Here is a 27,384-nt window from a genome sequence, read left to right on the forward strand (position 1 = left end):
CAGCTAAGAAGTGAGGTGTACTGTCTGAAAATCAGCATGCTAGCGAATGGCCTCACTTTGGGAGGCAACTCTGTATCTGGATATGACCCCAAAGAGACAACCTAGCCTGGACTTAATCTCATCTATCCATTTGTTTCCCATTTGTTTCAAATTCCTCTACATATGGCTTGGATGATCCAAAGTAGGTTTATAATTAAAACTAGTTTGTTCTGCAACCTCACGTTCAGTAGTTTTAAAACTCACCCACCCAGCAACCCAAGGAGAGGACAGTGGTCTTCTGCAGAATACTTTGGGTCATCTGTATGTAAAGCTTCCCAGGAAAAGGTGAGGATTTAAGATAAGGATTACTTAGACCGCATGAGCATGATGCTTTCTGAAAATTATTACATATTTGTCAGCACTGAACACGTACCAAATGCTTTTGGCTCTTTCTAGTTACTGTATTCATGAAAAGCTATGGTTCACAGTTTTGTCTGCAAAATTTAAACTGATTCAGGCACTGATGTAACCTTTTTGCTTCTTTCGAATGTTCTTTTGAGAATTGTGAATCTACATTAACATTTTGCAACACAGAAAAAGGCACTTAAGAGCTAGTCCACAAATGCTTCTGCAGGTGGATCACTTTTGACTAGGCGGGCATTGTCTGCTGTTAAAGATCTTTGCTGAAAATAATACGTGCAGAGGCACAGTGGTAACTTTCTCTAGCAGAGATTGCTGGCAGAATTTATTACAGTTTGTATGAAGTTCCTTTACTGGCAGAACTAACCTTTTTTCACAAAGAGGATAAGCTATCCCAGCAAAAAAAATGTTTGAGGGGGAGCGTAGTAGTGTCAGCACCAATCAATATGTTTCCCACGTAGGGTTCATTAAAGTTTCTCTATATTCCCCATTGACAACACCCCTTGAAATCTGTAATACAGGCTACACCTAAATCAAAAATGGATAATCAGTTCCAAAACTTGGTCTGATTAATAGTCTTAATTGTTATTTCTATTCACACTTTAATCAGGAGTGTGTCTATGATGGAGGTAGCGTGTGTTTTTCAAAGATTATAATGAATCCAGAGTAGTAAGGAGCTCAGCTCTGGCCAGCCTTTTTTCTGCATTTTAATCTGGAGTTAATAACTTGTTGGATGTTTCTCTCCAGTCTTGTTTCCCAGCTAGTCTCTAGGTTTCTTTTGGAGAAGTCTGTTTCAAGCGAAACTCCTCTTACTCTGCCAGAATGCAACACCTCCTGCAAGACAGTTGTCTTAGAGAACAAAGTAATAACTGGGGATTTGTGAGATGTTTCTGGAATGAACTCAGGCAGCACACCAGCATAGCATATTCTTCCATTTAAGACCAATTTTCCATTGCTTTATCAAATGTTACCCATTAGTACGAAAGCGATGGTAGCAAGATTGCTTTAATCCGTGTAAGTCTCTGCTGCTACTGCAAAAGATGATCCTGCCTTACTTCCAAGTCTGGACACCCATTTCTGTTATTTCCCTTGTCCTGGAGCAGTGGGCCAGACCAGGAAGCTGATCTTGCTGAAATTTAACCTTTTCTGTGTGTGGATGGGTTAATTTTCGGCTGTTATGTTTTCCTAAGCTGGTTGATGGTGCAGCCATACCAATGGTAGTGGTGGCGTTAAAGGAGGAAAGCAGGATTTTCTTTGGAGCTGATATGGGTTTAAGCCACTTTACAGTGTTCAAAGAATGTTCTTCATGTGAATGTCCTGGAGGACAAGAGAAATGAGCTGGGTTTTGTCTTGCAGGGAGCTGGTGAGTGAAGAGATGAAGACAATAAAAATATGATAATCAGAAGGAGAGGGAGTGCAGAGACTGAAAGAGGAGCAAAGGAGACCAGGAAATTTGAGCTGCAAAGTGTGTCCGTGGGGAGAAGTGTGAGAGGGGGGTTGGAAAAAGAGCCCCCAGTACTAGATGGGTTGAAGAGGGGGTTTGTGGCTAACTGGAAGAAGATAGTGTTGGAAAGGGGATGAGCGTAGAGCTGAGCCTGGGAGTAGGAAAGTCATGGCGGCAACCTGGATGCAGCACGGTGGGGAGAAAGAGGCTGGAAGAAAAGCCACGGAGGTCTTTAGGCTGAGCAAAGACTGGAAGTGAGGCTGGAAAGCAGAGTTTCTTGGGAAGTACTTGGGATTTGGAAAGCTAAAACCAGAGATGAGCACATGCTTGTCCTGAAGTGCAAGGCTGGGCTGGGGGGTCTGAGGTGTGCAAAGAGCAGTCAGGCTGGAGATCAGAGGGACAGGCAGGCTGCTTGCTCACATAGGCACCTGGGAGGAAAACCTGATGCTGGCAAATTTAGCACACCTCCACTTTCAACAAATGCCCACAAAGCTCACAGAAGAGCATCTCATTCCTGCATCTCACAGCTTCCCCTTGTTCCTACATGCAGCAGGACCCTGTGACCACTCCAGAGTTTGTTAGCTGAAGTGACTGGAAGTCTGCTGATATTTTGGAAATGCCAGAACAATGCCAATAATGAGGATTTTCACTTTTTGAAAGACCTAGCAAAATCACATACTCACAGAAGCTGCATTAAACACTAACCGCTGCAGATGCAAAGTCGAGCACTCAGAAATTAGGAAATAGCATAATTAAGTCTGTCTGTGTAATTTTAATTTATTCACTTCCTGCATATTCATTATGATTCACTACTTAATGATTTAATGATCACACTACGCTCAAATAATTTTTTTGTTTCTTGCTACCGGTCATTTTAAGTCAGGTTAATTTGCTGGCAGTTCCCAATCAGTTCCCTGAGTCACTGCTGGCATAAGCTGGGGGAAAGGGAAAGGATGGGACCACTTTTGTGACGGCAATGCTGACTTGTCCTGGCCTAAAATAATTCTGAAATGATGACATTAATCTGCATGCAGCAGGGTAAAAACTTCTGTTTTATTAATTGTCGGCTATTCTGGGCCAATTTGTAAAGTGGGATATTGTTGCTGCAAAGACCATACAACTGCAAAGCAGGATGGTCAAACTTTTCTCAAGAAGATAACAACTCTCCTGTTTAAACTCTTTCGGCTGATATCAGGAATAATTATAGTAATTCCAAGGCAGACAACAGATTGGAAACTTTCAGCTCAAGTGGTTTGATTGTGGAAATGTTTTGTGTGACCAAGAGAGGTTCTCATAGCTGGAGGAATCAAGCAAGGCTTCTTGGCCAGCACTGTCCCCAAGTCATTCTCTAGACAAGGCAAGAGGTGAGGGAGGTCTGAGAAGGCTAGCCCTGAATAAAATTTGTATTTCCTGCAGCCAGATATATGAGCCTTAATAAAACCCTCAAGACTTCTGACTTTCTTCTTGATCATTCTCTAGATGCATTTACTGAGCAAAGCTTTTTTTAGATGAGTTTCTCCCTTTTCTCTTAAAATTACTGCTTCTGTATTTGGGGGGGGTGAGAGGAAAAAATGAAAAATTAAGCTCATGCGTTGTTCTCAGTTTCAAAATCTACTGGTTACAAGTGGTTATGTACAAAAACGGGGCTAAGAAGGGGTATTTTATGCACATCACAGCCAGATTGTGAAGGGTAGTGGCAGCGGCTGTGTACTTAACACAGGTAGGGAGGGGGAAAAATCAACAGCCACCACGGCTAGCAGCACTGTCCTGTTCAATTATTGTGGCTGCTGACAGGCCCAGAAGATGATTTGAAAGAACAGGATGTGTACCACATAAAGATATTTCTGAGTCACGGCCAGTTCCCTTACATCCTCAGTGCAGTAGCAGGAAGGGGAGGTGGCACATGGTGGCTGGCTGAGCTCTTCACACCGGGGCATTTCGAGTGACTGTCTACCTGGTTCAGATCTACTTTGTACCAAGCAGGCAGCAAAAAGCACATTCCAGATGAAATGCTGACTCCCTTGAGCTCCAACGTGGCCAAAATTTTGCCTTTGTCACCCAGAGTTTTGGGGCTGCAATGAGGCTATTAGATGTTGTTGCCTGACACACTCTGTTCTCTTCAAAACTTTCCACTACTTTGACTCAGCACACATAATTTTTTGGACTCTTTATCTGCTTTAAAAGGGGGGCCTTTATGGTTCAGCAAGCTTGAGGTAGGTCAAAAGAGAAAAAAAAAAAATTGTTTAATTGAAAAATTTCCCTGGAAACTTTGTTTCTAATAGGTTGTACAGCTAAACAGGTAGTTTAAAAGATTAAATTTGATGTAGGATTTCTCATTTATACTTTGAAATGTGTGTAACTGAGAAATGATAAATACTGAGCCCACAATGTTACCTTCTTGCTCATTTTCAGATGTTTTTGATGCTGCGATGTGCTATGGTATGGTTAAAACAGCCTTTCAAGATTTTAAATTAAAAATGTTAACTGGTTTAAATAGACTAATAAAGATTTTTTCTTACTAATAGCTAAAGTCATCTTTATGACTACCATGATGATACAGTTCTCATTTTATAGAATTATGCACTATTTTTATATCAGAGAAAATATCAGTTGTACATGTTCAGAGCTATATAAAGCTTCAAAAATTCTTCTGATATGAATTATTTCCAAAATTGTCAGTATGCAACCAAACTCTTGAGATCAAACAGGCTTTTTAATTAGTTTTCTGATCTTCTAATTGCATCTTTTAGGAGCAGATTGACAGGCATTATTGAAGCTTTTTATGTATATTTATAATTTAATCTCTACAAAACCTTGTGCAAAAGGAATTTTATTGTCTATTCATAAACTCCTTAAGGTAAGAAAACACAAACTTTAAGACTCTTGCTGTAACGAAGTTGCTTCTCGCTTGCTGAGCTGGAGTTCCATGTGCTGTTCTGTATTGTGTCTGTAATTCGATAAGGTATAAAGCTTACGCTTCGCTTGGAAGTTATTTTTATTGTTGAAGTGACTTGATTACTCTCATGTATCAATGTCTTCAGGAGCATAATAGGTCTTGTTTCTATCATATATTTTTATGCTCCAAACCCATATGCATGCAAAATATCATCCTTTAGTTGTGAACTGTTTAAGAACTAAGCCTTACACAATTTATTTATTTATTTATTTATTTTCTGTGCAAGGTTTGAAAGCTCTGAAAAGAATAATAACATAAACAGTAAGAATAAACACCTTCATGGTGTCCATGCGTCACATCCTGTCAGATTGATGCATTAACTTGTTGGATTACGGGCTTCAGTCAGCAAAGCACAAAGGGAGCTGATAAATAGAAGTTTGGCCTGTTTTTCTATATAATTAAAAGAGTCGGTGGATTTAAAACTGATGGAAGGCAGTGGGCATTGCTGAAAGAACAGGTGAGATTTGAAAGCAAATGCAAGTTACCTGTCAGCTCTTCAGTCAAGAGAATCATTCTTTCATTTACTGTGGTATACGGAGACCAAAAGCTCCCCCACGGACTTCCAAGGGACCCAGTTGACATCTGAAGTCCATCCATTATAGCTACAGTAAATACATTGTTGTCATGGTAATGCAGTGATCAAAGTCTGAGGGAAAAACTCAGGCATTTCTCTGGTTCATAGTGTGAGATGAAAGGGAGGCCTGACAAGAAATAAAATAGAATTGACAAGTGTTTGTTTTAGGTTGGCTTCGCAACCCTCCAGAAAGATATTATGATTTTTAATTTAAAATCTGTCTATTTCAATGTATTGATTTTGTATAGCTATTAGGATATTGTTAGTACTGAGAATAATGTCATGAGAGTCATCAGGGTAAAGTGGCTCTATTTGTCCCCAAATCTGTTTCCAATGATATGGGGCAAAATTGACAACTGCCCCTTGTGAAGCCATGCAGGGAAGTAGCTGTGAGCAGCTGGGATGCTTCACAGCAGATCTACTGAGGGGTGGGAGGTGAGGTTTCACAACAGACTAAAGCTCATTTAAGTGCACTCTACCACCACGTGCCCTTAAACAGTGAAGGACTGCTCCTATTTGCACCCTTAGTTGCAAATGGCCTTGAGCCAACTTAGTAGTTGGCCTTGGGCACCCAAGATGCACAGCCTGGATTGCTTACTGACCGAGCAGGAGAAAGGCATGTCCCTGAGGAGCATAGAGGAGAAGGGTGGCTTGAAACCATACCTTACTTAGGGCCATGCATAAGATAGGAATAAAAAGTGCCAATGTCTTCCGCATTTGGGCAGCAAATATTTCTCTCTCGGTTGTGAATCCTCATCCAAGGCGGCCCGCTTTCCCCGTTATATTGCCTGGGAAATTGGGACACCACTTTCAGGCTTCTGATTTCCACTCCAGAAAGAGCTGCTTGAACATCAGGCCTGGCTGCACATAATATTACCCAGCTCTGATCCCTTTTCAGAGGAATCATCTCCTTTGCCAACATGCTCACAATGTGTTTCTAGCCCAAGTCTAATATTACTTGCTCACAGTGAATATCTCGTTATTCCAACACTGTGTCCTTCACTTCAGTAGTGTAGCTTAATGGGGTATACGCATGCATGCCCATAAATCTTGATGGATCAAGCTGTGCAAGCTTTAGACCCAGTGAAAGGGGATGACTCACCTGATGAAGTGCTCACTAGTCAAAGCAAAAGCTGCACAAAAGAAATCTTAAGTGTTAAAATAATCTTTTGTCAACAGGGACAGATTCTGACCTTCTTAATCACAGTGACTGCATCTCACAAGTAGTCCCAGTGAATGAACTGAAACTACTCACAGAGTAATAAAGCAGCTCGCCTGGGAGAAAGGGTACCGAATTCCAGCTATAGGTCATCCACCTTGTGTTAAAGTCTCGATCCATTTAGTTGATGTCTCATGGCTAATGTTCCATGACGGCCCTTTAATACACAAGAAAACAGCTTAATCTGAGAGAGCCCTCCTGGCATGTTATAAATTTCATCAGTATTGAAGGGACCATTGAAATTACAATTACAAAAGAAGATGTGAAATGTCATGTGACATGCTGATGATAAAATGCTGATCTCTCTCCTAATTTATTTCCTCAACACTGGAGGAGGTCCACAGCCCACTGCCCAACAGGCTGAGCTAAAGGCATAAATATGGAAGGAAAGGCAAGCACAAGAGGAGATTCAAGGGAAAATGTACAAAGCTTAAAAGGACAGTAATCAAGAATTTCTCTTCCAAAGCATGTGGTTATCTGAACAGAATTGGTCAGAGTGTTGAAACCACTATGGTGGCTTCCATGCAGGATCAAAAATGCTTTCACTGTGTTTTTTAAACATAAGCAGTACAAAAATTGGGTGCACGTGAGCCATCACAGACCAAGCAGAAGACCTGTATAAACACCATGACTACAAAACTGGAGCCCTCCCTTTTTAAGAAAATCCCATGCAGGAAAGAATGGCAAACTTTATATTATTTTATTCAACAATTACAGTGTCAAAAAACAATTTAACTTTGCAGACCTAAATAATAATAAACTCTTTGTTTTGAGAATATTACTGTCTCATGCAATCTTTAACCTAAACAAAGTAAACAGAAAAGTAGTTTTCTCTGAGTAAGGGCTTTATGATATGCCCCAGAGGAATTAAAACTCCAGGAAAGGAAATGGAAAAATCCAGAAAATGAAGAAAAGCAAGTACTACAATTTAATAGCATGTTTAAACCATATGCTTATTTTAGAACATGTGCTCAACATCTTCCCTTATTAGGTTTTCAGTAAGTACAAGTAAGTACCAGCTGATGTATATTACTAAATCACAATGGAAGGGTCAATAAACGAATCCGCAAAACTTGCATTTTTTCCTGGACTGCTGCCTGGATATACAAAAAAAAATTAAAAGAAAACAAGGAAATGAAAGTAATAAATGCACTTTTTCACCTCCAAATAGACTGTAAATCAAGCATACAGAAGTTTTCATCAGTCTTAAGGCAGCTCTTGGCTGTATGGAATATCAAGTATCCAAAGACAAGACCATAACTTCCGAGATGCGCTCACTGTTCTCATTTGTAATTTATCCTGTGAAAGCACAGCAGCAGAATGCTAATGCTCTTTGGTTAAGTTTTTAAAACTAGAGAAATACAGAAGCCAAAGGGACATTCTCAATCTGGCAGCCTGCTATTTTTTTAAGAATGAACTCAAAGTGACTTCAGAGACTCCTCTTACTCCTGAATGCCCATCTTGTGCTTGTACAGTTCTGCTTCTGAGTGTTTCATATGTGTTTTTTTCTGTCTGTGTCTGTTAGGCCCATCCAAGCAGAGAGCAAGCTAAATGAGAGGCCATATGTATGAAAGAACAATAAAATAAAGGTTATCCAGATATACAAAGTAAATTTTAAAACTACACTTTTTTCCTCATCAGGGAACTGTCATTGTACATCCTTGGAGGTTAAGAGAAGACCTGCTAGCCTAGACAAAGTGGCTCAGGGGAAAGAGGACAGAAGAGGAGTTGAACAAGGCAAAGAAAGAAGCATGCACGTGAAAAAAGCTGAGCAAAACAGAGCCTGAGAGTCAATCTGATTGCTCCCCGGAGATGTATGAGATGATAAGGAAACATGAGGAAGAAAAGTTATTTAAGATAAAGCACATTACCCAGAGAACAAAATGGTTTAAACTTTCAATGCTTAGATGAAGAAAGTTTAGGCTACCTGGCAGAGGAGGTCCTCTCGCCATCAGCAGAAAATACTGGAGCAGTTTCTTCCACAGGGTTCAGGGTGGAGAAACCTGGCTAGTTATAGGATGGCAGCTGTAAATTTTCTGACAGAGATGCACTTACGTAGTCTCCTGGGACAGTGGGGGGCTAGAGAGAGAGAGAAAAGTGTTAGCCTGAACCTGCTCCTTTGCTATCAGTGGGCACTTCTCGAGCATGATGTATTTGATTGATTTTGATAACCCTCTTAAAAATGGGCTACTTGTACCCTAAGCGTTTCTGTATCTCTCCACTGACTACAAAGGCAGTTTTGACAGTTATCTCTGCTGTCAGCATCTGTACTGTGAATACCTCAAGTTAGGTGAGATGAATCATAACCCAGACAACTAAAAGTTAGATGTTGTAACCTTTTTTTGGTTTGTAAATCCTTGCAGGATCTAGTCCTGAAAACTTGCCTGGATTGAGTTAATAACAGTTTTTTTTTGTTTTTTTTTTTTGTTTTTTGTTTTTTTCTCAGTTTCTTAGGGGAATAAGGGTTATGTGGTCATGTTTTGTGTGTGTGTGTGTATGTGTGGTTGTGTCATGCCTGTCTGGCTATATTTTGAACCTGCTGGCCAATTTCAGTTAAGTTTGAGAGAAAGGTAAGGATCTCAAAGCTATGGAATATCTTTAAGCTTTGTGACAATATATATCTGCCCTACAGACGCTGGGTAACCTACGCAAGAGCTTTCTGACACAAACCAGTAAGAAAATTGGTTTTACTGCCCACAGAACTTTTATTATGTCCTTTTGGGTCTGGATTAAGTGGCTCACATCTGCAGTGAGTTGTTCCACACCTATAAAATTGCTCCTAATGTCAGATTTAGGAGTAAGATGCAATGGAGATGCTTGCTGCTAGTGCCTGCATAAGACCAAGAGTGGCTTTCACCCTGGTGTTGCCACCGCGTGGCACAGCTCTTGGACCTGCGCAGGACTCGTCTGTGTCAGGCTGCAGGCCAGTCTGCACTTACGGACGTCATGCCTAGGAACACCATGTTTTCATGCATTTAATTTTAAAAGATAAACATTTTAAAAAGAAAAAGCAACCAGGAAAGAAATTAAATAGGAGCCATTTGAAAATTGGGAAAGGTGGATGGGCTTAGGGCCAGGTTTCCTGAATTCATGGTGGTTGCTCTGGAGAGCTCTTTGTGTGGTGACTGCACACTTCGTCCCCCCTGGCCACAAAGAAAAGAAATCACAAGTGGGAGGGATTACTAATGGGAAATAGTGTATTATTTTCATAGGTCTCATAGATGATGTGAAAGGGTGAATTGTCAAGGGAAGCCAAGATCATTCTGAACACTGCAGCATTTAGACCTACACTTGCTAATTGCTGCACTAGAGATGTACAAAAAAAAGCTAGAAACATGGTGCTGTTGATTACATCAGCAGGATCCACTGATGTGGGGGCTCGCACACAGCCAGCTGGCTTCTTTTTGAACTTCCTGAGGCCAGCTTTGCCCCTGGCATGTGAGCTGGGTGCAACGGGAGAGAAAGGAAATCACGGTGGAAAGGGAGGAGATAAAGAAACTGCCCGCTGAGCACCAGGATTGCTGCTCGCAGATGAATATCTCAGATTTTATCTGGGAGGACTGAGGTTTTCCCTGCCATGGTTTTGTGATTTTTCTCCTCCTCCACTGCTCAACATTACAGTGCCTCTCAGAGCAAGCAGGAGCTGGCTACTCAGATTGCCCTAGATGAGTCACTCCTCCAGATAAGCCTGACTGGCTTCAAAACTAAAGTTACTCTGCATCAGGTGTAAAACATTGAGACAGAAGAAAGCAGATTGTAAATGAGGAATTGCTCCTGCCAAATCCCAGTCCCTGTCACATAAAGCCATACTACTTCATGTGTGAGGTGAAGTGCTGTTTTGAACTGACTTCAGCTGATCATAAAACAAAAATGATGTTGTAATTGTCACATAAAGGCTCCTGACATAGCAGGGGAGAAGACTTCAATCTGTCACAACCTGTTCTCTTTGAGGAAGAAAAGGTGACTGAGAGACTGTTATTTGGCACAGAACAGTGAATCAGAAGCAGATATATAGTCCTCTTTCATTTTTTGGATGCATTTACACTTGCTAATATGCCACTTGGTGCTCTTAAAAACTCAACTCTTCTATCCTACCTGGCAGCAAACTAAGAATCTACTTTCCTAGAAACGTGCCAGAAAAATGCAGCTTCTTCACAACCAAAGATTTCAGTCAAATGTGCAATACATAGGTTGAGACAGTGATTCTTTCACTGCCCTGCGGGCGGGCTGCTCTCCACATGGGACGTTCCAGTCAGGGAATTCCTGCACAGCCCCAGAGCAGAAATATCACCTTTGCATTTTCCCATCTCTGCACTCCTAAAAGCATCCAGTCTGTTGCCAGGAAGCTAGTTTATGTGGCAAACAGGGCTCAAGCAAGACATAAAGGTGGCTATTCAGACCCTCAGACTTTGGCTGTAACACCTACTTTATCTTTAGGGAGGCTGGGGAATGCCCACATAGGACTGAGAGTGAATCTCCATAGGAGCCTCTTGTCACAGAGCAATAGCGGTGTACAGCCCCGGCAGTCAGACAGCACCAGGCAGCCACCTTGCCATGAAGGATTTTCAAAGGAATTCACCAATGGGACAATAAATGAGTGACATTTATTTGATATTTTTGCAGACGAGGAAGGGAAATGAGCTGTATAAAAAATCTCTTTCACATTCTAAGCATAGCCATAACCAGACAACAGTATATCATTCTGGATCAGAAGGACTTGCAGGACATAGTAATAAATTTAGCTCTTCAGTCTGTGTCTTTACTAATCCTGAGCACAGGCCTATCCGCAGCCATATGGCCTTCACCCTCACCATGAACCTCTTACAGTATGTCAGTGAACATAACCCACTGAACCCAAATGATAAAGGCAAGAGGGGCCCAAGTCAACAGAGCATACCATAGAGAAGCTACTATCAGCCCTTTTCTCCACCTGGACCAAGTCCTTCTGCTCGGCCTTGGGGTAGAGAAACTTAAGCTAGGATTAACATTCAGGCTGTTCTAGAAATCACAGGGGCAAGAGACTTCTGCTTATTGCTACAAGAGATCACTGGTATATTCTGTAATGCTGGGTGAGGAGAGCAATGATTCGTTACTGACTGAAGCCCATTTTTGGTGCAGTAGGTGCAGAGCCAGCTGTAGGGGAAAGGAGGAGATACCAAGCAACTTTTACCCAGTGTTTGTGGTAAAAGTTGCAGTTAAATATTAGATGTGGAAAGGCCACATGAGGACAAATATTCCTGGGTTGCACAAGGCCAGAAGGCTGCTATGAAGGAGGACTGACAGGACTAAATATGTTAAGCTGAGTTTTGTCCCCAGGAAAGCTGCTGCAGGACAGGAAAAGAAGGCTAGGGGTACATGTAGAGTGGGGCTGAGTGGTAAGAATTACAGAGATGGACAGTTTAGTTTTATGCTGGACCCCACATCTGTGGGGGCATTGGCAGTTGAGGTAAATAGTTTCCACTGGATTTTTTAAGGGCTAGGAGTTTTCAGGTGATAATTACAGACAGGATGAGGGTTACGGTTAAATGCAGCTGGGCCTGAGGTGCTTGGTCTGAAGCTACCTTCATGTGAATCCTCATTTTCTTCCACACGCACACAGCCAGTGCATGATAGGCCTCACCAGAACATGTATACTTGGCGAGACAGGGAATCCATACTTTTTTCAGGTCACTTTGTCCTGATTTTATATTGAAGCTTTTCATATCAACAGCAGTTTCATTTCAGTAAGCTAATAATAGCCCTTAAAAATCCTGTGTATCAGCAAAAAGACTCCCCACAGCTGCAAATTGAATTGAAGAGTTTATGCTGCACAAGGGTGAGTAACGAGGAAGCCTGTGTGTTGGCCCAGCCTAAGGCACAGTCCTGGGTTTACATAAGGAGGCCGACAGCAAGTTTTCACCATTGTCTGTAATTGGGATCGCAGTAAGTCCTGTGAGATCCAGTAATAAATTCAGCTCTCTGGGTCTGAGCTCTAGTGTTACCCATGGCATTAAACCTGAAACTAACATCAACTAGAGTGTATTATTCCCATCTTCTCAAGCTGGTCATGCTTTACTGCACTCCTACTCTCTGAGCTTCCTTAGCCTTGTTCTTCCTGGCAGTACCACTTGCTTTTTATCTCCAGCAGTCCCCTGCCTTAACCTCAACTCTGGCTGTGTCATCGGCAGACTGGAGCTAAATCTGTAGATTTAGTGAATGTCAGCCTAGACCAAATCACAGACCTGCAGGTCTGGAGGAGCTGTAAATATAAGCCAAGAATACAGCCCTGAATTATAAAAATCCTGTATTATTTTCTAGTTCTTTTTATGCAGCATCAACTGTGTGTATGAATCATGAAATGTTTGTGGATAAAGATTTTTTTCTCAATGTCCCATTGTAAAACGGACACCTCACAGCACAGATATAAACTTCATGATATTGTTGGTATTTTGGCACTGAATCTGAGAAAGTGAGAATGCAGTTAATTTAGTCAAGGTCATTATAGTGGTTCCATTAAGATGATGCACATTTTCCTGTGTGAATAATTGTAGTACTATTTATCTCTAAGCTATGTTTTCACAACAGAGCTGAATCAATGTATCTGATTCCAGTTCACGGGCATTCATTTTACTTACCAGTGGAAGCTGATATTACCAGTCTTTGATAAGCACTTAAATTAATTCCTTCCAGACATTTCATTTAATGCCTTTCATCCTGATGGAGTTAAATTAGCAGCACTAACTACTTAAGAGTACAGAAAAAAGAAAGTAACACATTTTAGGATTAGTTATTTGAGACAGCCTTACACATTAGCATATTAAATCCATACAATACAGGTGTTAGAAAGGACTTCAGTTACCCCTTAATTAGAAGCAAACCTTTGGTATGAGCAGAGCCAGCACATTTCAAGACACAGGCTCCCCAAGTGGGTGGGAGAAGGATATGTTGCCATTATTTATTTTAAATAGCACCATAATACTATTTTTTGTTGTTGTTGTTTGGACAAAAGGGTACATTCTCAATGTAAGTGAAAGTGTAGCAGTATTGCATTCCTCAATTTGTCAAGAGCAGTATTCAGAGCTTCTTTGCCACTCTCCCTTGGCAGGACCATTTCCCTGTGTGAGGCTGGGATGGGGCACCACAGACATGGTGCTGGAAGATCTCCAGTAGCACCAGAGAGGTCAGGAGTGAAGCAGCTCCACTACGTGACTTTACCAGGGCTCTTTTGCTAGAAAGTACGGGTAAAACACCTCAGCATCTCCTGACAGTTCAGGGGAGAAAGCCCAATAAAGCTTTCTGACTAAAAAGTGTGAGCAACCACTCAAGGTCTCTCCATCCTTTGCTGGTCTCCAGAACCAGGAATCTGCGTGAGCAGATAACAGGGGATAATCCTTTGTTATATTTAAGTATCTCACTGGTAGTTACTTTTTTACTGAAAAAGTCAGACAATCTGAATTATTCCAGTAAAGAAAAGATGAGTTCTGGTTTTCCATAAAGCCAGTATCCCAAAGATTTCTTTAAAGGATGCAGAAAGTGTCTCTGTTTTCCTTAAAAATCAAAAAATACAATTTTTCAGGAAGAAAAGGCTATCACATGATTGGCAGTCCTCTCCTTAATCCATGATTTATAAATAACACTTCATACTAACCTGTGTTTAAATGTGCAAGGCCTAGACTTGTGAAGATTGGGGTACAGGTAATGAAACCAACAAAAAGATTTATCTCTGCTCTCCATTCTGTCCTCCTTTTTTTTTTTTTTTTAATGCAAAGTTGAAGAAACAAAATTGGAAATCATGAGAAAAGCTTGAATGTATTTGAAAGATATCTTTTGTCAGAATGAGCAAAAAAAAGTGCAGTGTTTGAAATAATTGCTGAAACTTTACCCTTCAAAGTACTTTCCACATAATAAACTATTTCCAGTTAGGTTATTATGAAGTCACTATGCTGTGTTAGCTATATCCTGCATACAAATGTTTAGTTTGCAAACATTTCTTCTAGAAAGATGGGTTTGTGCTGTATGGGTTTGTGCATTTTGACCTTAAATCTGCTTACATAGTATCTCTGAAATCTTTGGAACCCTCTTGCTAATGGGTTGGTAATGGTGGTAGTCTCTATTTCTGTCTTTCTAGTTATTTACTTATTCATTTTACTGCTTTAGAGATATGTCAACTAGCCAGAAATGTCAAGAAGTACTTTATGTGCATTACAGCTCTGTCTTTAATACCAGGCTTTTTTGATGGTGTTCAAAAGCCAGGATTTTTTTTTTCCCTTTTTCTCAGAGAAAATCTAGAGAATTTGATATATGCAAACAAAATTAGGCATAATACTGTTCCTATTCATAAAGAGGTAAATAAAAATAAGTTTTAATATAAAAACTATAGATGTTTCAGTTTTACCTTAAAGGGAAGAAATGCCTCGGAAAATCTGTTGTGTTTTCTATGTGCAGGTATTTCCTTTAATTTAAATTTCCTTTAGTTTAAATCTCTGGTTAGGTTACACTTGTGTGGCAGAAGTCAGAGAGTGCATGGGGCTGGACACGCTGTGGTGGGAGTGTGCATTTGGTTTTGGGAACTTTTTGTCCAACTGTACAAGATAGCATCCCTTAAATATATATATATATATTTGTATGTGTTCCCCTTAGCATGCATCTCTGCTGTCCTGCAGAAAAAAAATGCACTTTTGTAATGTTCCCAATTTTCTTTCATGTCTGTTGAGAGTCATCCTCCCTAATCTTCTAAAACATGACGAATGTACATCAGCATGCATAGTGCATGGCAGGCACAAGGCAATTTATGGGTAAAGGAAAAATAATCGCTTCCATGGCATCTTTGTCCTGCAGGAACCCTATATTAGAAACAGGTATAAAACACCAGGGGAAAGTGGTACGATGTCACAGAACTTACTCTCCTAGTCCTTTCTGAGCTTTTTGCCTTTCTGCTCTTTCTGGTGAGGAAGCACTCATCACTCGGATTTGTTTCTTTCCAAAGAGGGTCAGAATCGTGCCTGTGTTTGCAGCTAAGGAGCATCCAGCATGCCTTAGGGAGAGGATCTTACAGCAATTCAGATGCTGATTGATCTCTGGTGCATACAGCAGCTATTCCAAACAGGCTTTGATTTACACCAGAGACTGACAGCCGGCAGGAGTGCAGTTGCAGTTGCTTCTGCCATGGCTTTGCTCTCTGCCCATGCCCTCAGCAGCCGTCACACACAAGAGCCATGGGCTGCTCTCAGAAAGAGAGCAGAAGAGCCTCAGAAAGCAGGACGGGCAGAGGGGGCTCCTCCACTGTTTGTGCTATCCTCTTGTTTTCTTTAAAACTTAGCATTCCTCTGAAATGGGGCAAAATGCCTAATTATTTCTCAGCTCTCCTGAGGTTGCATGTTTCAGTGACGGCATTTGCCACCCGCCTGGCAGGAGGTAAGACAGGGGCAAGGGAGGCAGTGCTTGAATTAGATATTGCATCAACTGAGGTGCTAAAGTTGCTTGTGCATGCTTAAGTAATGACAACGCTGAAGATAGTGGAGACGAGTCCCCCAGGAACAGAACATGAACATTAATTATAGGGGGGAAAATATATTATTAACATCAGACCGCACACTACAGGAGATCCCAGTGTGACTATTAAGGGAAATTAATTACCACCTCTCTTTACCTTTCAGATCAACTCTTCTTTATAATGAGAATAATTCCTTCATTGTTACCACTTGCATTATCAGCTGTGTGAGAATAGTTTTTCCTGGTACTCCATTCACTGGCATTGTGTATCTGTGTAGTTTGAAAATAAATACTTGCAGCAGATGCACTGCATCCCCTCTGAGGGGAAGTCCCACAGGCTCAGTCTTAGGCTCTGCAAAACAGAGCCACATGCTGAAATCCTGCTTCCTCTGCACCGGTAAGTGTGAAATAGCATCAAAGTCACGCTGTGTGGCAAAACCAGGAGCAGCTTCAGGAGGTAGCATGTCAGCACAGTGCCAGAGACCTCTTTCCCCTACCTGAGACCTGCCAGAGACCTCTTCCCATCAGCCACATGTGGCTGTCATTTCGGGTTTGTGAATTCTGGGACTGAGGATCCCTAGAAATAAACATCCTTTCAAAAACAGTTAGACTTTGGTTCCTTGGAGACCAAGTTAAAACAATGAATTTGAAGATTCTCAGTCTAAATTATACATGACGTAGCCTGCTGCCCCAAAATAGAGCAGTTAAAAGCAAGGCTATACTCTTTTAAATTAATCGTGCTTCATAACCCCTTTTACAGATCCCACTGTATTTTCTAAAAACATCTTGCATAATCTCATATGAGAAATTTTTGCTGGTAAAGTCAGAATTGAGGTCAAAACTGGCCTAAAAGAAAGCTCATTACAACTTTAACATCCGTAATCCACCCTGAGGAGAGAGATGAATGCAGTGAGCAGGCTATGCATGCATCGTTTCCATTGTACTCTTGATTAACTTATAATTCACAAGTGAGGGAGTGTGAAGGAAACTACTGAGTGATGGAAGGTCACCAATTCCAAGAGGAAATAAATGATATATAGGCATCCCATTCATCAATTTATTTGTGTAACAGCATTTTGGAATCTGTCTCTCTGGGGCAAAGCCCATTTAAAATCTTTTAATATTTTGCAAAGACCAGGATGGAAAGCTTGTGTAATCTTAGGGACAAAAGAACCATATACAAAATCCACATCATCCCAGAGCAGCCAGTGCCTTTTTCCTTGAAGAGGACACTAATTCCCCAAATTCTTCATGGCTGTCCTTGGACGAGGGTCAGTAATGATCATGATTCTTTCACACAAAGATCAGCCATCATCCTATTATTTCTTGTATAATAACAATCCTATGCTTTTCTGCAAGGTTCACTTTGCATTCCAAGGAGCATTGGCTTCTCGGAAAGTCCTGATTACAGCCATGGTTCTGATTAGTGTCGGGTTCCCAAATTCTGGTATCAAGAAATATTTGAATGTGCATAATCTCCTCTTCATATCCATTATCACACCCTCAGTTTTTATGGGCATATATTTGTTAACGAACAAAATGATGCAAAGAGATTGCATCAATTGCTCCCTTCATTTGCAGAAAAGCAGGTACCCCTCAAATATGCAACCAGTTCCTGAACCATTATTTCATTTTATAACATTGAAATGGAAGCAGTGTAGTGGTAGGTGGTCTAAATGTGGAAGCAGTAGAAAGAAATCAACACAGTCCATTTGTAAAGGCTATAGAGGGTTTGACTAAAATAAGAATTAAAACCAAAAAGTGGTTTTTAAAACAGACATCTGTGCCAGACAGAGAAAAGACCTGTGCGTATATTCCTGTGCCAGACCGAGAAAAGACCTGTGCATATATTCCTGTACTTGCTTCTGCTGTTAAAGCAATACTATAGCAATAGGACAGCTGGACGTGAATGAAATGCTCTCACACTTTATTTTCTTCCACAGTTTATTGCAGAAATAATAAACACACTGTGCTGCACAGAGTCAAATTGACGCATGTGATCGTCTGCATTATTGGTGGCTAATACGGTTGCTCTGGAGCAGGTCAGTGCGCATTCTCACTTTCAGTTACTTTGGACAAATGCAAACTAAGTGTACCATGAAAAATTTCATCACATAACATGGCGCCCAAAAGATGATGTATGTCACTACTGTGATATTTTTATTATGCCTCGGAGAAAACCCATTTTAATGCACGGTTGCAAAAAGAATCACAGGTCTTAGAGCAAAAAAGACATGGAGTAACCAATGTGGACTAGCGTTTTCTTTCACAGATATCAGCAGAGCTGCAAAAATGCATGAGACAGAACATCAGCAGCTTCTTTCCACATGCAATTTTTTTTTTTTCAGTGGGAGACAGGCAAATTTGGGTTGAATTAAATGCTATTGCCAGGTTTTGTAATCATGCCTGTTGGGAAGGCAGTGAATTGCTAGACAAAGAGGGGAAAGCTATGGCATGCATACAGGATCTTGAGACATGGAGGAATCAAAACATGATATTTAAATAAATTCTTAAACTCTGCCGAGAGTTTCTTTGTTCAGCCCACAAGTACAAGCCATGGTATGGCAGAAAATCTCCAGTCAAATTGTCATGTCTACAACACGCAGTATGGCTGGAGCTGTGCGAGTGGGCAGACTCCTCATCCGAAACACGGCTCCTCATCAGCAGGAAACCTGCTCGTGGAAGGGCGGCAGCTGCTGCGCTGCCTTGTTCCAGCTCTGTTTTAGTGGCTCGGTGTATAGTGCTAGTTTGTAACTCCAGGTCAGGTTTACAGGGCTTTAACTCCACTGGTTTCAAGGAACTTACTGCTGCTCCTCACTGATGTGAGTGAGAGCAGAGAATGGCCTCGTGTCTGCATCCCAGCTGTGTGCTGGAGGCGGCCACATCTGGATGGGGCCACGCCATGGAAGGATGAGGAGGAGATGGAAGAAGAAGAGAAAGGGAAGAAGGAAGAGGAGAAAGAGGAGGAGGAGGAAGAGGGGGAGGAGGAGGAGGAGGCGGCGGTGGCTCCCTGGTGAAGAGAGCGGAGGAGAGGGCAGGCTGAATAGCTTCATGAGCACTGGAGCGGGACAAAATCCAGGCTGAGGCAGAGATAATTGGTTTGATAGTCTAAGAATAAGGAAGCAGCAGATGTCTTTGAATGCATGATAAGAGCAACAGGTCAGAGACTTGGCTCATGGTGATTAGGTTTTGAGAGAGCAGGAGAAGAAGCCTGTCTTCTGAAACTTGGCACAAAGCTTAAGTCTTTTTTTGAACATCTCTTTGGGATGACAACCTATGATCCTTTTTTTTTTTTTTTTTTTTTTCCTCCTATGGTTTCCACATTACACTGACTGCTTCGGTCTGCAGTTAAGTTCCTCGGGAGCAGACTAGAGAGGGCAAAGCACCTGCGTCTATGAAAAGTACAATATGGGGGAAAGGGTCAGAGAGCCTCTGTTTCCCAGGGAGTCTTCTAAATGTGCCTTACCATTGATTCAAAGATAGATTCCTATCCATGGCATAATCAGTGTAATTCCTAGCAGCACCTGCATTTTCTTTCAGGGTTTCTCATACAAGCTTTGCCCAGCCTGTTTTGACTTATCCTGTATGACTGAAAAAATGCCAGCAGCCAGGGAATTGGAATACAACACAAAATAGCTGAAAGCTAGCTATGAATTTAGGAGCTGTGCTAGCCATTCAGAGATTTATATTCTTTTTTTTTTTCTTTTTTTTTTTCTGGGTAATGGGCAAGTTAGAATCTTTCAATATTTCAAAAAGAGAGCAGTAGAAAATATCCCTGGGGACAGGCTGCATAAGCTCTGATCCTGTATCCGAAGTCCAGTACCAAGACTTTTTCTAATGAAAAAAGCAATTCATTCAGCTAAAAGAGGGCGAGTTTGACTTTGAAAATTAAAATCAATGCTTTAATTCAATACACATACAATTACCAGCTGTCAAATAACATGTAATGCACTTTTACTAGGGAAAAAAAAAATCACACCACCACCACCACAAAAGACCAGAAAGGAGGCTTTGACAAATGTTAGTATTCTCATAATGAACATTTTAGGTGGTTTTGAAAGTAACATTGCAAAGTTAAGCACCGCAGATGATAGGGCATTATGCAGAGGGCATAAAAGGACCAATGGTGTTTTTCAGAACACATATCACTGCTTCCTGTAATGCTCTGTTGTCACAAATATATGGTGATTAGCTATTTATCAGAGTGAAAGCACATCGTAAAACATTCCACATATCATTGAGTTTCTAATAATCTGTGTCACTGTAAAGATTAATACATTAAGTCAGTCCACATAACTTCACGAAATACCTTCCTTTGCCAAGATTTGTGTTGGTTTTGGCAAACAGCGGATGAAACACTGATGAAATGGGAACATCTACATTTGTTGACTGGTCTGTGAAATAACAGACTTGCTTTTTTGCTCTGGGGCAACACTTTTTTTTTTTGAGATGGCAATAAAAATATCCCTGATAGCATTGTCAGCATCTGAATACCTCACCGGCCTGCTTTACTACAGTAAAGCAGTCCTCGTTAGTCTATATTTTGGGATATGACTTGTCTGCATTGGACCCTTGCAGATCTTTTTGCCGTGTTAAGACACACTGAAGACCAGCACTGTGAATCGAGGCCAATATTTTCAATTTTGGGTGCCGAGAGTTCAGCACTGAAATCTGTATTTAGTCACGTAACTACACTTTCAGGCACCCAGATGTCCTTCAATTCCAGTGATTTATTTCTACCTGCGTTTCCACCAATGCTTCCCCAGAGCCCCATGGAGTCTAAGAAGACAGTAGGAGTTGTATTTTAGCAGAAAGATAACTAGTGTTATTACTGTTTCTGGAAAGAAAGAAAGAAAGAAAGAAAGAAAGAAAGAAAGAAAGAAAGAAAGAAAGAAAGAAAGAAAGAAAGAAAGAAAGAAAGAAAGAAAAGAGAGAGAAACAAGCCAACCTTAACATTGCTAAAGGACAATTGTTTCAAATCACAGAAGACCTCTGAAAATCCATCTGCATATTCAGGCAGCTAAACATACTCCCATCACTAGCTTAAAAACCCCATGTTTGAAAATCTTGTCCTGAGCCCACTCAGAAATACATGATTCGAAATGAGATTAGTGATGAATCCAAGGGAAATATAACCTTCTCAGGTTGGAGTGTGACTGATGACGTGCAGCCCCAGTTCATGGGGGAAAGTGGGAGTTCATTTAGATTGATTCATTAATGTTTTTCACAGAGTCAGTAAAATACTTGATAATTAATGGAAAGAAATATGAGTTCAGCTAAAATCCTCCATAAATTAAAAGTATTTAATTTAATAGTAATTTAGAGGATTTTGCAAAGTGCCAGAGCCAGATAACTGCATTTGCAGAGGAAGCAAGATTGAGAGAACTGCCTGCTGGACTGATGCACATAATCCATCTTTACAGCGACGCGGGTCAGAATTCAGCAGCAATATTACTATCCTTCCCATCAATATCTCCATGAAGAGAGAGAAAAAAATATATCAGGAAAAACATTATCTTGCATTTCATTCCTCGCTCTTTAGCTGACTAAAAATTTACTGCACGCCTCACAGTGTAGTTTAAGACTCGGCATTATTTCTCAGGCTAATGTCAGTTTTAAAACAGCCTGGAATTAGACAGTGGACAAACCGAAGGTGCTCATTCCAGTGAAACGTTTCCAAGTTATGAAGAGATGGGAGCAGATCAAAGGAGTGCCAGCCTTTTATTGGCTTTTCTGTTGGGGTTCCCTTCACCAGCACCAGCTCAGACCCAGGCAGCCAAACTCCACCTCCCCTTGGCCAACGTATACGTACAGCTTGGAGTGGTGTAGCAACACTCACGGGCTCCCAGATACCCATCTCCAACACATGCGACGTGTTATTTATGGCCTTGCTGGTGCACAGCCTCTGAGACACGCAATGGGCCCAGGGCAAGAAAGGGGAGCAGGGATAGTACTGCCTGTGGAGGGGAGAAGGTGCTGGCCAGGGGTGCTGGGTCCCAAATGTGCATCTCAGCCCTTTCAGCTGCCAGGGGTTGGACCAGACAACAGGTTGGTTAGACATTGATGGAGCAACATGTAAAAGGGTGGGTGATATAGGCACTCAAAAGTGCTCGTTAACATTTCTGCACTATCTTCCCAAGAACTAAGGGGATGGGAACTAAGGGAATACGGAGTGTTTCACTCAGCAGAGGTAGGTTTCCTCTTTTTCTGCCCCATGTCCTTGAGAGTGAGGATGTTAAAAGCAAAAGATGACGATTTTCAAAGGAGAGAGCTACAGGGTTGGGACTGAGATTTGGATGAGGATCTCCCTCTTTTTCTCATACCCATTTGAAAAAGCCCCACTCTGCTCTGGGGGATTTGAGAGACTCCCTGCTGCCAATTTTAGGAGTACTGGAACACATTCAATCATGGACAGAGAGGATAAAGTGTACTTAATTCTCTGCACTTTAGGTGGTTTACATTGGCACAGTCTGAAAGGTTTGGAGTTCTGAAGTTTACACATTCACAAAGTCTTGGTGTTCAGATTTAACATCATGTACTTTTTCTTTAACTTGAAGTAGGAAACAATAGGAACCAGCAGAAAAGTTTTTTCAGGAGCTTGCCTTTTGAATTATCCAAAGGCAGGCAGACGAAGGGGGAAAAAAAACACCCAAGGGGAACCAAATGTTGTTCTGTTTAAAAGAAAAAATCCCCATGCTCAAATACCCCTATAATAGTGTGGCAGTAAAATGTATGATAATAAAGTGAAGTGCTGTGGTATTTGAGTTTATGGTATTTTTGTCACAGTTTCTATAAATTGTCTTTTCTGCAGACACTAAAGTTGCTTCAGTTCCTATAGACGCCCTTGAGACTGCTTGAAACCCACCAGATGAGGAGCAGCAATAGTATCTCTCTGACCAAACATCCCAATCCATCCCATGACAAAAGCTTTTCCTCCTGTGGTTTCCCAAAACTGCCTTCAGGATACCTTTTTATGTGGATTTTGGGAGCTTTCCCTTTTCTCCCCATCTTGAGCCACAGGCCTGCGATTGCCTCTCCCGGGTGTTTCACACGAGGCTGTGAGCCAGAGGGCCTGACCCAGCACCAGCCACAGCACAGGACCCGGCCAGGGCTCCCTGCCACATGCTTCCTTCTCTTTTCCTCTTTTTTTTTGGTGGCGCTGCGTAAATATGTAAGCCAGCAGACCTACACTGAGCCACGTTCCTGCCTCACTGCTTGTTCAAAGCCAGATCAGGTATGCTGACGAGAGCTGAAGTCACAGCAGAATAGATACACTGTAAAGTACCTTCCTTTCAGTAGAGTAGTTAATTCTGATTTTTTTTTAGATTACCTGCAAAACTCATGGTGTATCGAAGGTTCAAGTCCTATTTTTTCCATCCGTGGTGCTCCAGTAATGGCCACGGCACTGTGTTTGAACCAAAATGTGATTCAGCGTGAGTAGAGATCTAGAATTGTGTCATTTTTCCCCCCTCATGTTTTTTACCCCTGGTAATTAAGAATGATGTGTAGCAGTGTGCAACAACTCAGGCTTTTTGGGACACGCTCTTTGTGTGTCTGTACGAATATTTGACACAGATGACAAATAAAGTAGTACGTCACCCTATCATTCTGACAGCAGATTTTCCTGGAAGTGGAAAGGGTAAATGTACATTCAGAATGGAAAAAGAAAAAAAAAAAAAAAGCACCCATTGTAGCCAAAACATGCTTTCCTACCATTTGGCACAGAAAAGATATATTATTTTGCAATTCTAACTTTCACAGCACATGAGCATGAGGTGAATCAGCATATTGCTGTTTCACTATGGTTTTCAGAGTGCCTTTATTCTTTCTTTTCAAAGTTAATATCTGGCAGAGGCATAATTTGATGCTTTGTTATGGGGCTTTTAATGACTTCTGTGTTTCTGAAACACAGCAGTTGAGTGAATATGCTAAAATTTAAATGCACTTTACACTCTCTGGACTATGTCCTGCATTTAGCCTGTGTTCAAGAGGATATTAGGCTGAGACATTTTGAAACCTCGATTTCATTTTAGTCAATAGCGAGAGTTTAATATACAATATGAAGTAGGGAGATGCTTGAGTATGAAAAAATATAAACAAAAGCAGTTATAGTTTGCTCTCATTCCCCCATTTCATCAATCTAAAGCTGTTTTTATGCTAAGCAGCACAGGGACACTGGAACGCAAAATCAAGTCTTCCAAGGTATTTCCATGTATAGGATCCACAGGAGGATGTCGCAGCTTCTGAGGCCATTTTGACTGATCCTAAATAACCTGATTCAGGACCAGCTGTGTATTTAAATTAATTATTTCAGGCTCTGTGTATATATTGAATACACAACTTGACCTGTACACAACTCGAATTGTGTATTCGAGTCCTGAGTGTCGCTCAGGACTCCCCTTTCCCAAGTCACACCCCCCAGAAGAGCTGCCTGGAAGGGGGGCTATGCCCTGAGCACCCCGGGAGAGCAGTGCTGGCTGCCTTGCGAGCTCCCCATGCAGCACTGCAATGCCACGTCACGCAAGGCAGAGCTGTTCCACCACAAAAATAGAACATCTATCAATTACGGTTGAGGAGACAAAACCTCCCGACAAAATTCAGACAAAATCCCCTGCCAGTGGTGAAGCCGGTAGCAGGAAAAGAGACGCGAGGTGCAGTAAGGTTTGATGAATTAGAAAATTTCCCATGCAGGAAGGCAAGGTTGCCCAATAAAGCTGGCCTTCCACCGTAGAATGATTATGCAGAGATTTTTGCTGGTTCTGCACAGGCTTCAGTCTTTTCTCTTCTTCGTGTTGTTTGTGTATGGTTTGAGGGTTTTTTTTGATTGTTTTTGTTTGTCATGCTGACCCATAAGAGTTATTATTACCAGCCCCCAAAATTAAAAAAGAACAGGAAATGCGATATGTTCAGTACAGAGAAGATTTGAATTTTTCATCTCCTAACATTTTGTTTTTCAAATCACTGTATTCCCAGTAGCACAGCAAAAATCATTTGCTTTAATGCAATTGCTAATAACGATGATATCAACACAAACCTCTGTTTGTTCATATGTTGAGCTCATTGAATAAAGAAGCTTATCATTTATCTGTGTAGAAGCTTTTAATTAGTTTTCTGAATTTACTCCAGAGATTAATGGGCAGATAATATTTAATACATGCTTTATTGTTTTCATTTCTTTATTGAGATATCTGAATTTGCATGCTGTTCCACCTTTGATCTTTTACTCTGTGTCAGTAACTGTAAAATATTTGGCTGCAATCGGACATAAAAAAAAATCCGCTAGTCCATTGCAACTGGGTGGTAGTGGGTGGTTTATAATGTAGGACACAGCAAATTCTCCTCTATCAGGGATTATAAACTGCACTCAGAAAAGGCCATTTATACTGGTGTCACTTGCTGGCACCTTGCAAGATTTCCAGCAGCTGGGTGGGTAGGTGCCTCTTCCAGCTCACGCACTGGATGAATGGTTTGTGGACTTAGGCATTCCTATTTTACTGAGATTTCTTTTGACCCTTCCCCTCCAGCTGCCACCTTTTCCCCTGGCTCTGACCATCAATTAAGACCCACAGCTTAATGAAAGAAGACGAAATAGGTGTATCAGGCTTCAGTATTAAATCATACCCCTGCAGTGCATCTGGCTTGCTGATGCTGGCCAATGCCAGCTGCTTTCATGGAAGAGGTGAGGCGTTTCAGAGCACACTGGTTGAAGAACTTGATCCAGGGCAGGCACAGGCAGGGCTCCACTGGCTCCTTGCAGCAGCACCATGGAAAGTGAAGGGCAGTGGGTTGGATGTGGTTGCCAGCAAGCTCCAGGTGGGCTCCCCATGGTGTCTGAACTCCTCTGATTTTTCACTCAGGGGGTGGTGAGGCACTGGAAAAGGCTGCCCAGAGAAGCTGTGGGTGCTCCATCCATGGAGGTGCTCACCTGCTCTCTCATTGCCAGGAAGAGAAACTGAGCCCAAGCCGCTGAGTTCATCTTTACTGCTCTCCTTTATTCCTTGCGTCCCGGGAGAAGGCACGTGTTCAAAGTGCAGATAAAAGGGAATGGAAGCCCTAAATAAACAGTGCATCATTTTTATTAAATAGTGCCCTGTGTAAATATAGAGTTCAACATTATGGTTTTGTTGGCCCAGTAGGAGAAGGATTAAAAATGCTTATTAATGGGATTTAAAAGCAGGAGTTCGGTTATATTAGCTACAAAAATATAATTATCATAATTAAGATTGCAAAGCACTAATGAAGCTCTTTAATAATTATCCCTTTTCCTCAGAGATTCACTTTGTAAAACCTGATTTGAATTTTGCATCACGCTGGAGAAACTTTATCGGTGTAGAAACGGGAACCGCTGGTGGCAGCAGCAGGCTGGGAACAGCGGTGCTTGGCACGTCGTTGGGGACATGCTGGCACTGGGGCTGGAGCATGGCTCAGCCCGTGGCAGGAGGGGCTTAAGGTCACAAAGGCAGGTGATGGTGTAGAACATGGATGCAACCTTGGTCTGATGCTGTGTCTGAACTCTCAGCAGGCTTACGGACTTGGGCGTGAAACTATGGAACTGCAACTGGAGTGTATCCAGCTCCAAGGTCCATGCAACCAGGCAGAGCGTGTGTCTCTGGCCTCTCTGTATCTCTAGGCTTAGCCGTGCCCAGCCAGACTGAGCTTGGTCTTGTCAGAGATGACCTTAAAACCCATTAGATTACACGGATCACCTGCAAGGGAGACAGCAGGTGGTACAGGGCAATAGCCTGTATGGTCACAGGCTTACAAGGTCCCTCCCGAGAGAAGAGAGAGACAGCAAGTTTTCAAAATTAAATTACAACAAATCGTCCATTTAAAAATATCTCCCCAAAACAGCTTTTCATGATTCATCTCCCCAGATGATTAAATATTTAGTTCTGCTGACAGGAGTATGATAGTTACTACAGAGCAGAAAATTTAGTGCAGTGTGTGAGTTATAAGCAGATATGTTATCAAGCTGTTAACACAAAAGTGATGGGATTATTGGTGTTGATATCTGTATTTATTTCTTCATATTGTGTAGGGATTTTTTTCCCCTGTACAGCAGCAGATTTAGGCCACGGCTTTGCATTGGCACAGGGCAGGGAAGCTGTTGCTTCCTGCATGCTCTATGCAGTGGTGGTTTTGCCACACGCCTCCCACCTCCAGCCTCCATCAATGGCAGAGCAGCTGAGTCCCCGTGGGTGTCACCAGGCTGGAATGTCCATGAGGTTGAGGCCAAGGAGAACACTCACTGCCTGCCTTGAGTCCTAGTCTCCACCTCATGGAGATGGCTCCACTGGTTCTTGATGGTTTGGAAAGCAAGC

The 27,384-nt window shown here is 41.7% G+C and overlaps 1 protein-coding gene across 5 annotated transcripts in view; it reads left to right on the forward strand.

Moving 5' to 3' along the window:
* The window catches only part of NPAS2 (neuronal PAS domain protein 2), a 100,907-nt gene that overhangs the window by 13,747 nt on the left and 59,776 nt on the right, over positions 1–27,384 (forward strand). For 2 of the 5 annotated variants that reach the window (XM_083820586.1, XM_083820587.1), the window contains exon 2: positions 18,007–18,105. The exons of the other annotated variants lie outside the window; for them this stretch is intronic. The gene's annotated coding sequence lies outside the window, so the exon portion shown is untranslated. The remainder of the gene's footprint in view (positions 1–18,006; positions 18,106–27,384) is intronic. 5 annotated transcript variants of the gene reach the window in all.

Source organism: Anser anser (assembly GCF_964211835.1).
Source record: "Anser anser genome assembly, chromosome: 1".
Classification (NCBI taxonomy): domain Eukaryota; kingdom Metazoa; phylum Chordata; class Aves; order Anseriformes; family Anatidae; genus Anser; species Anser anser.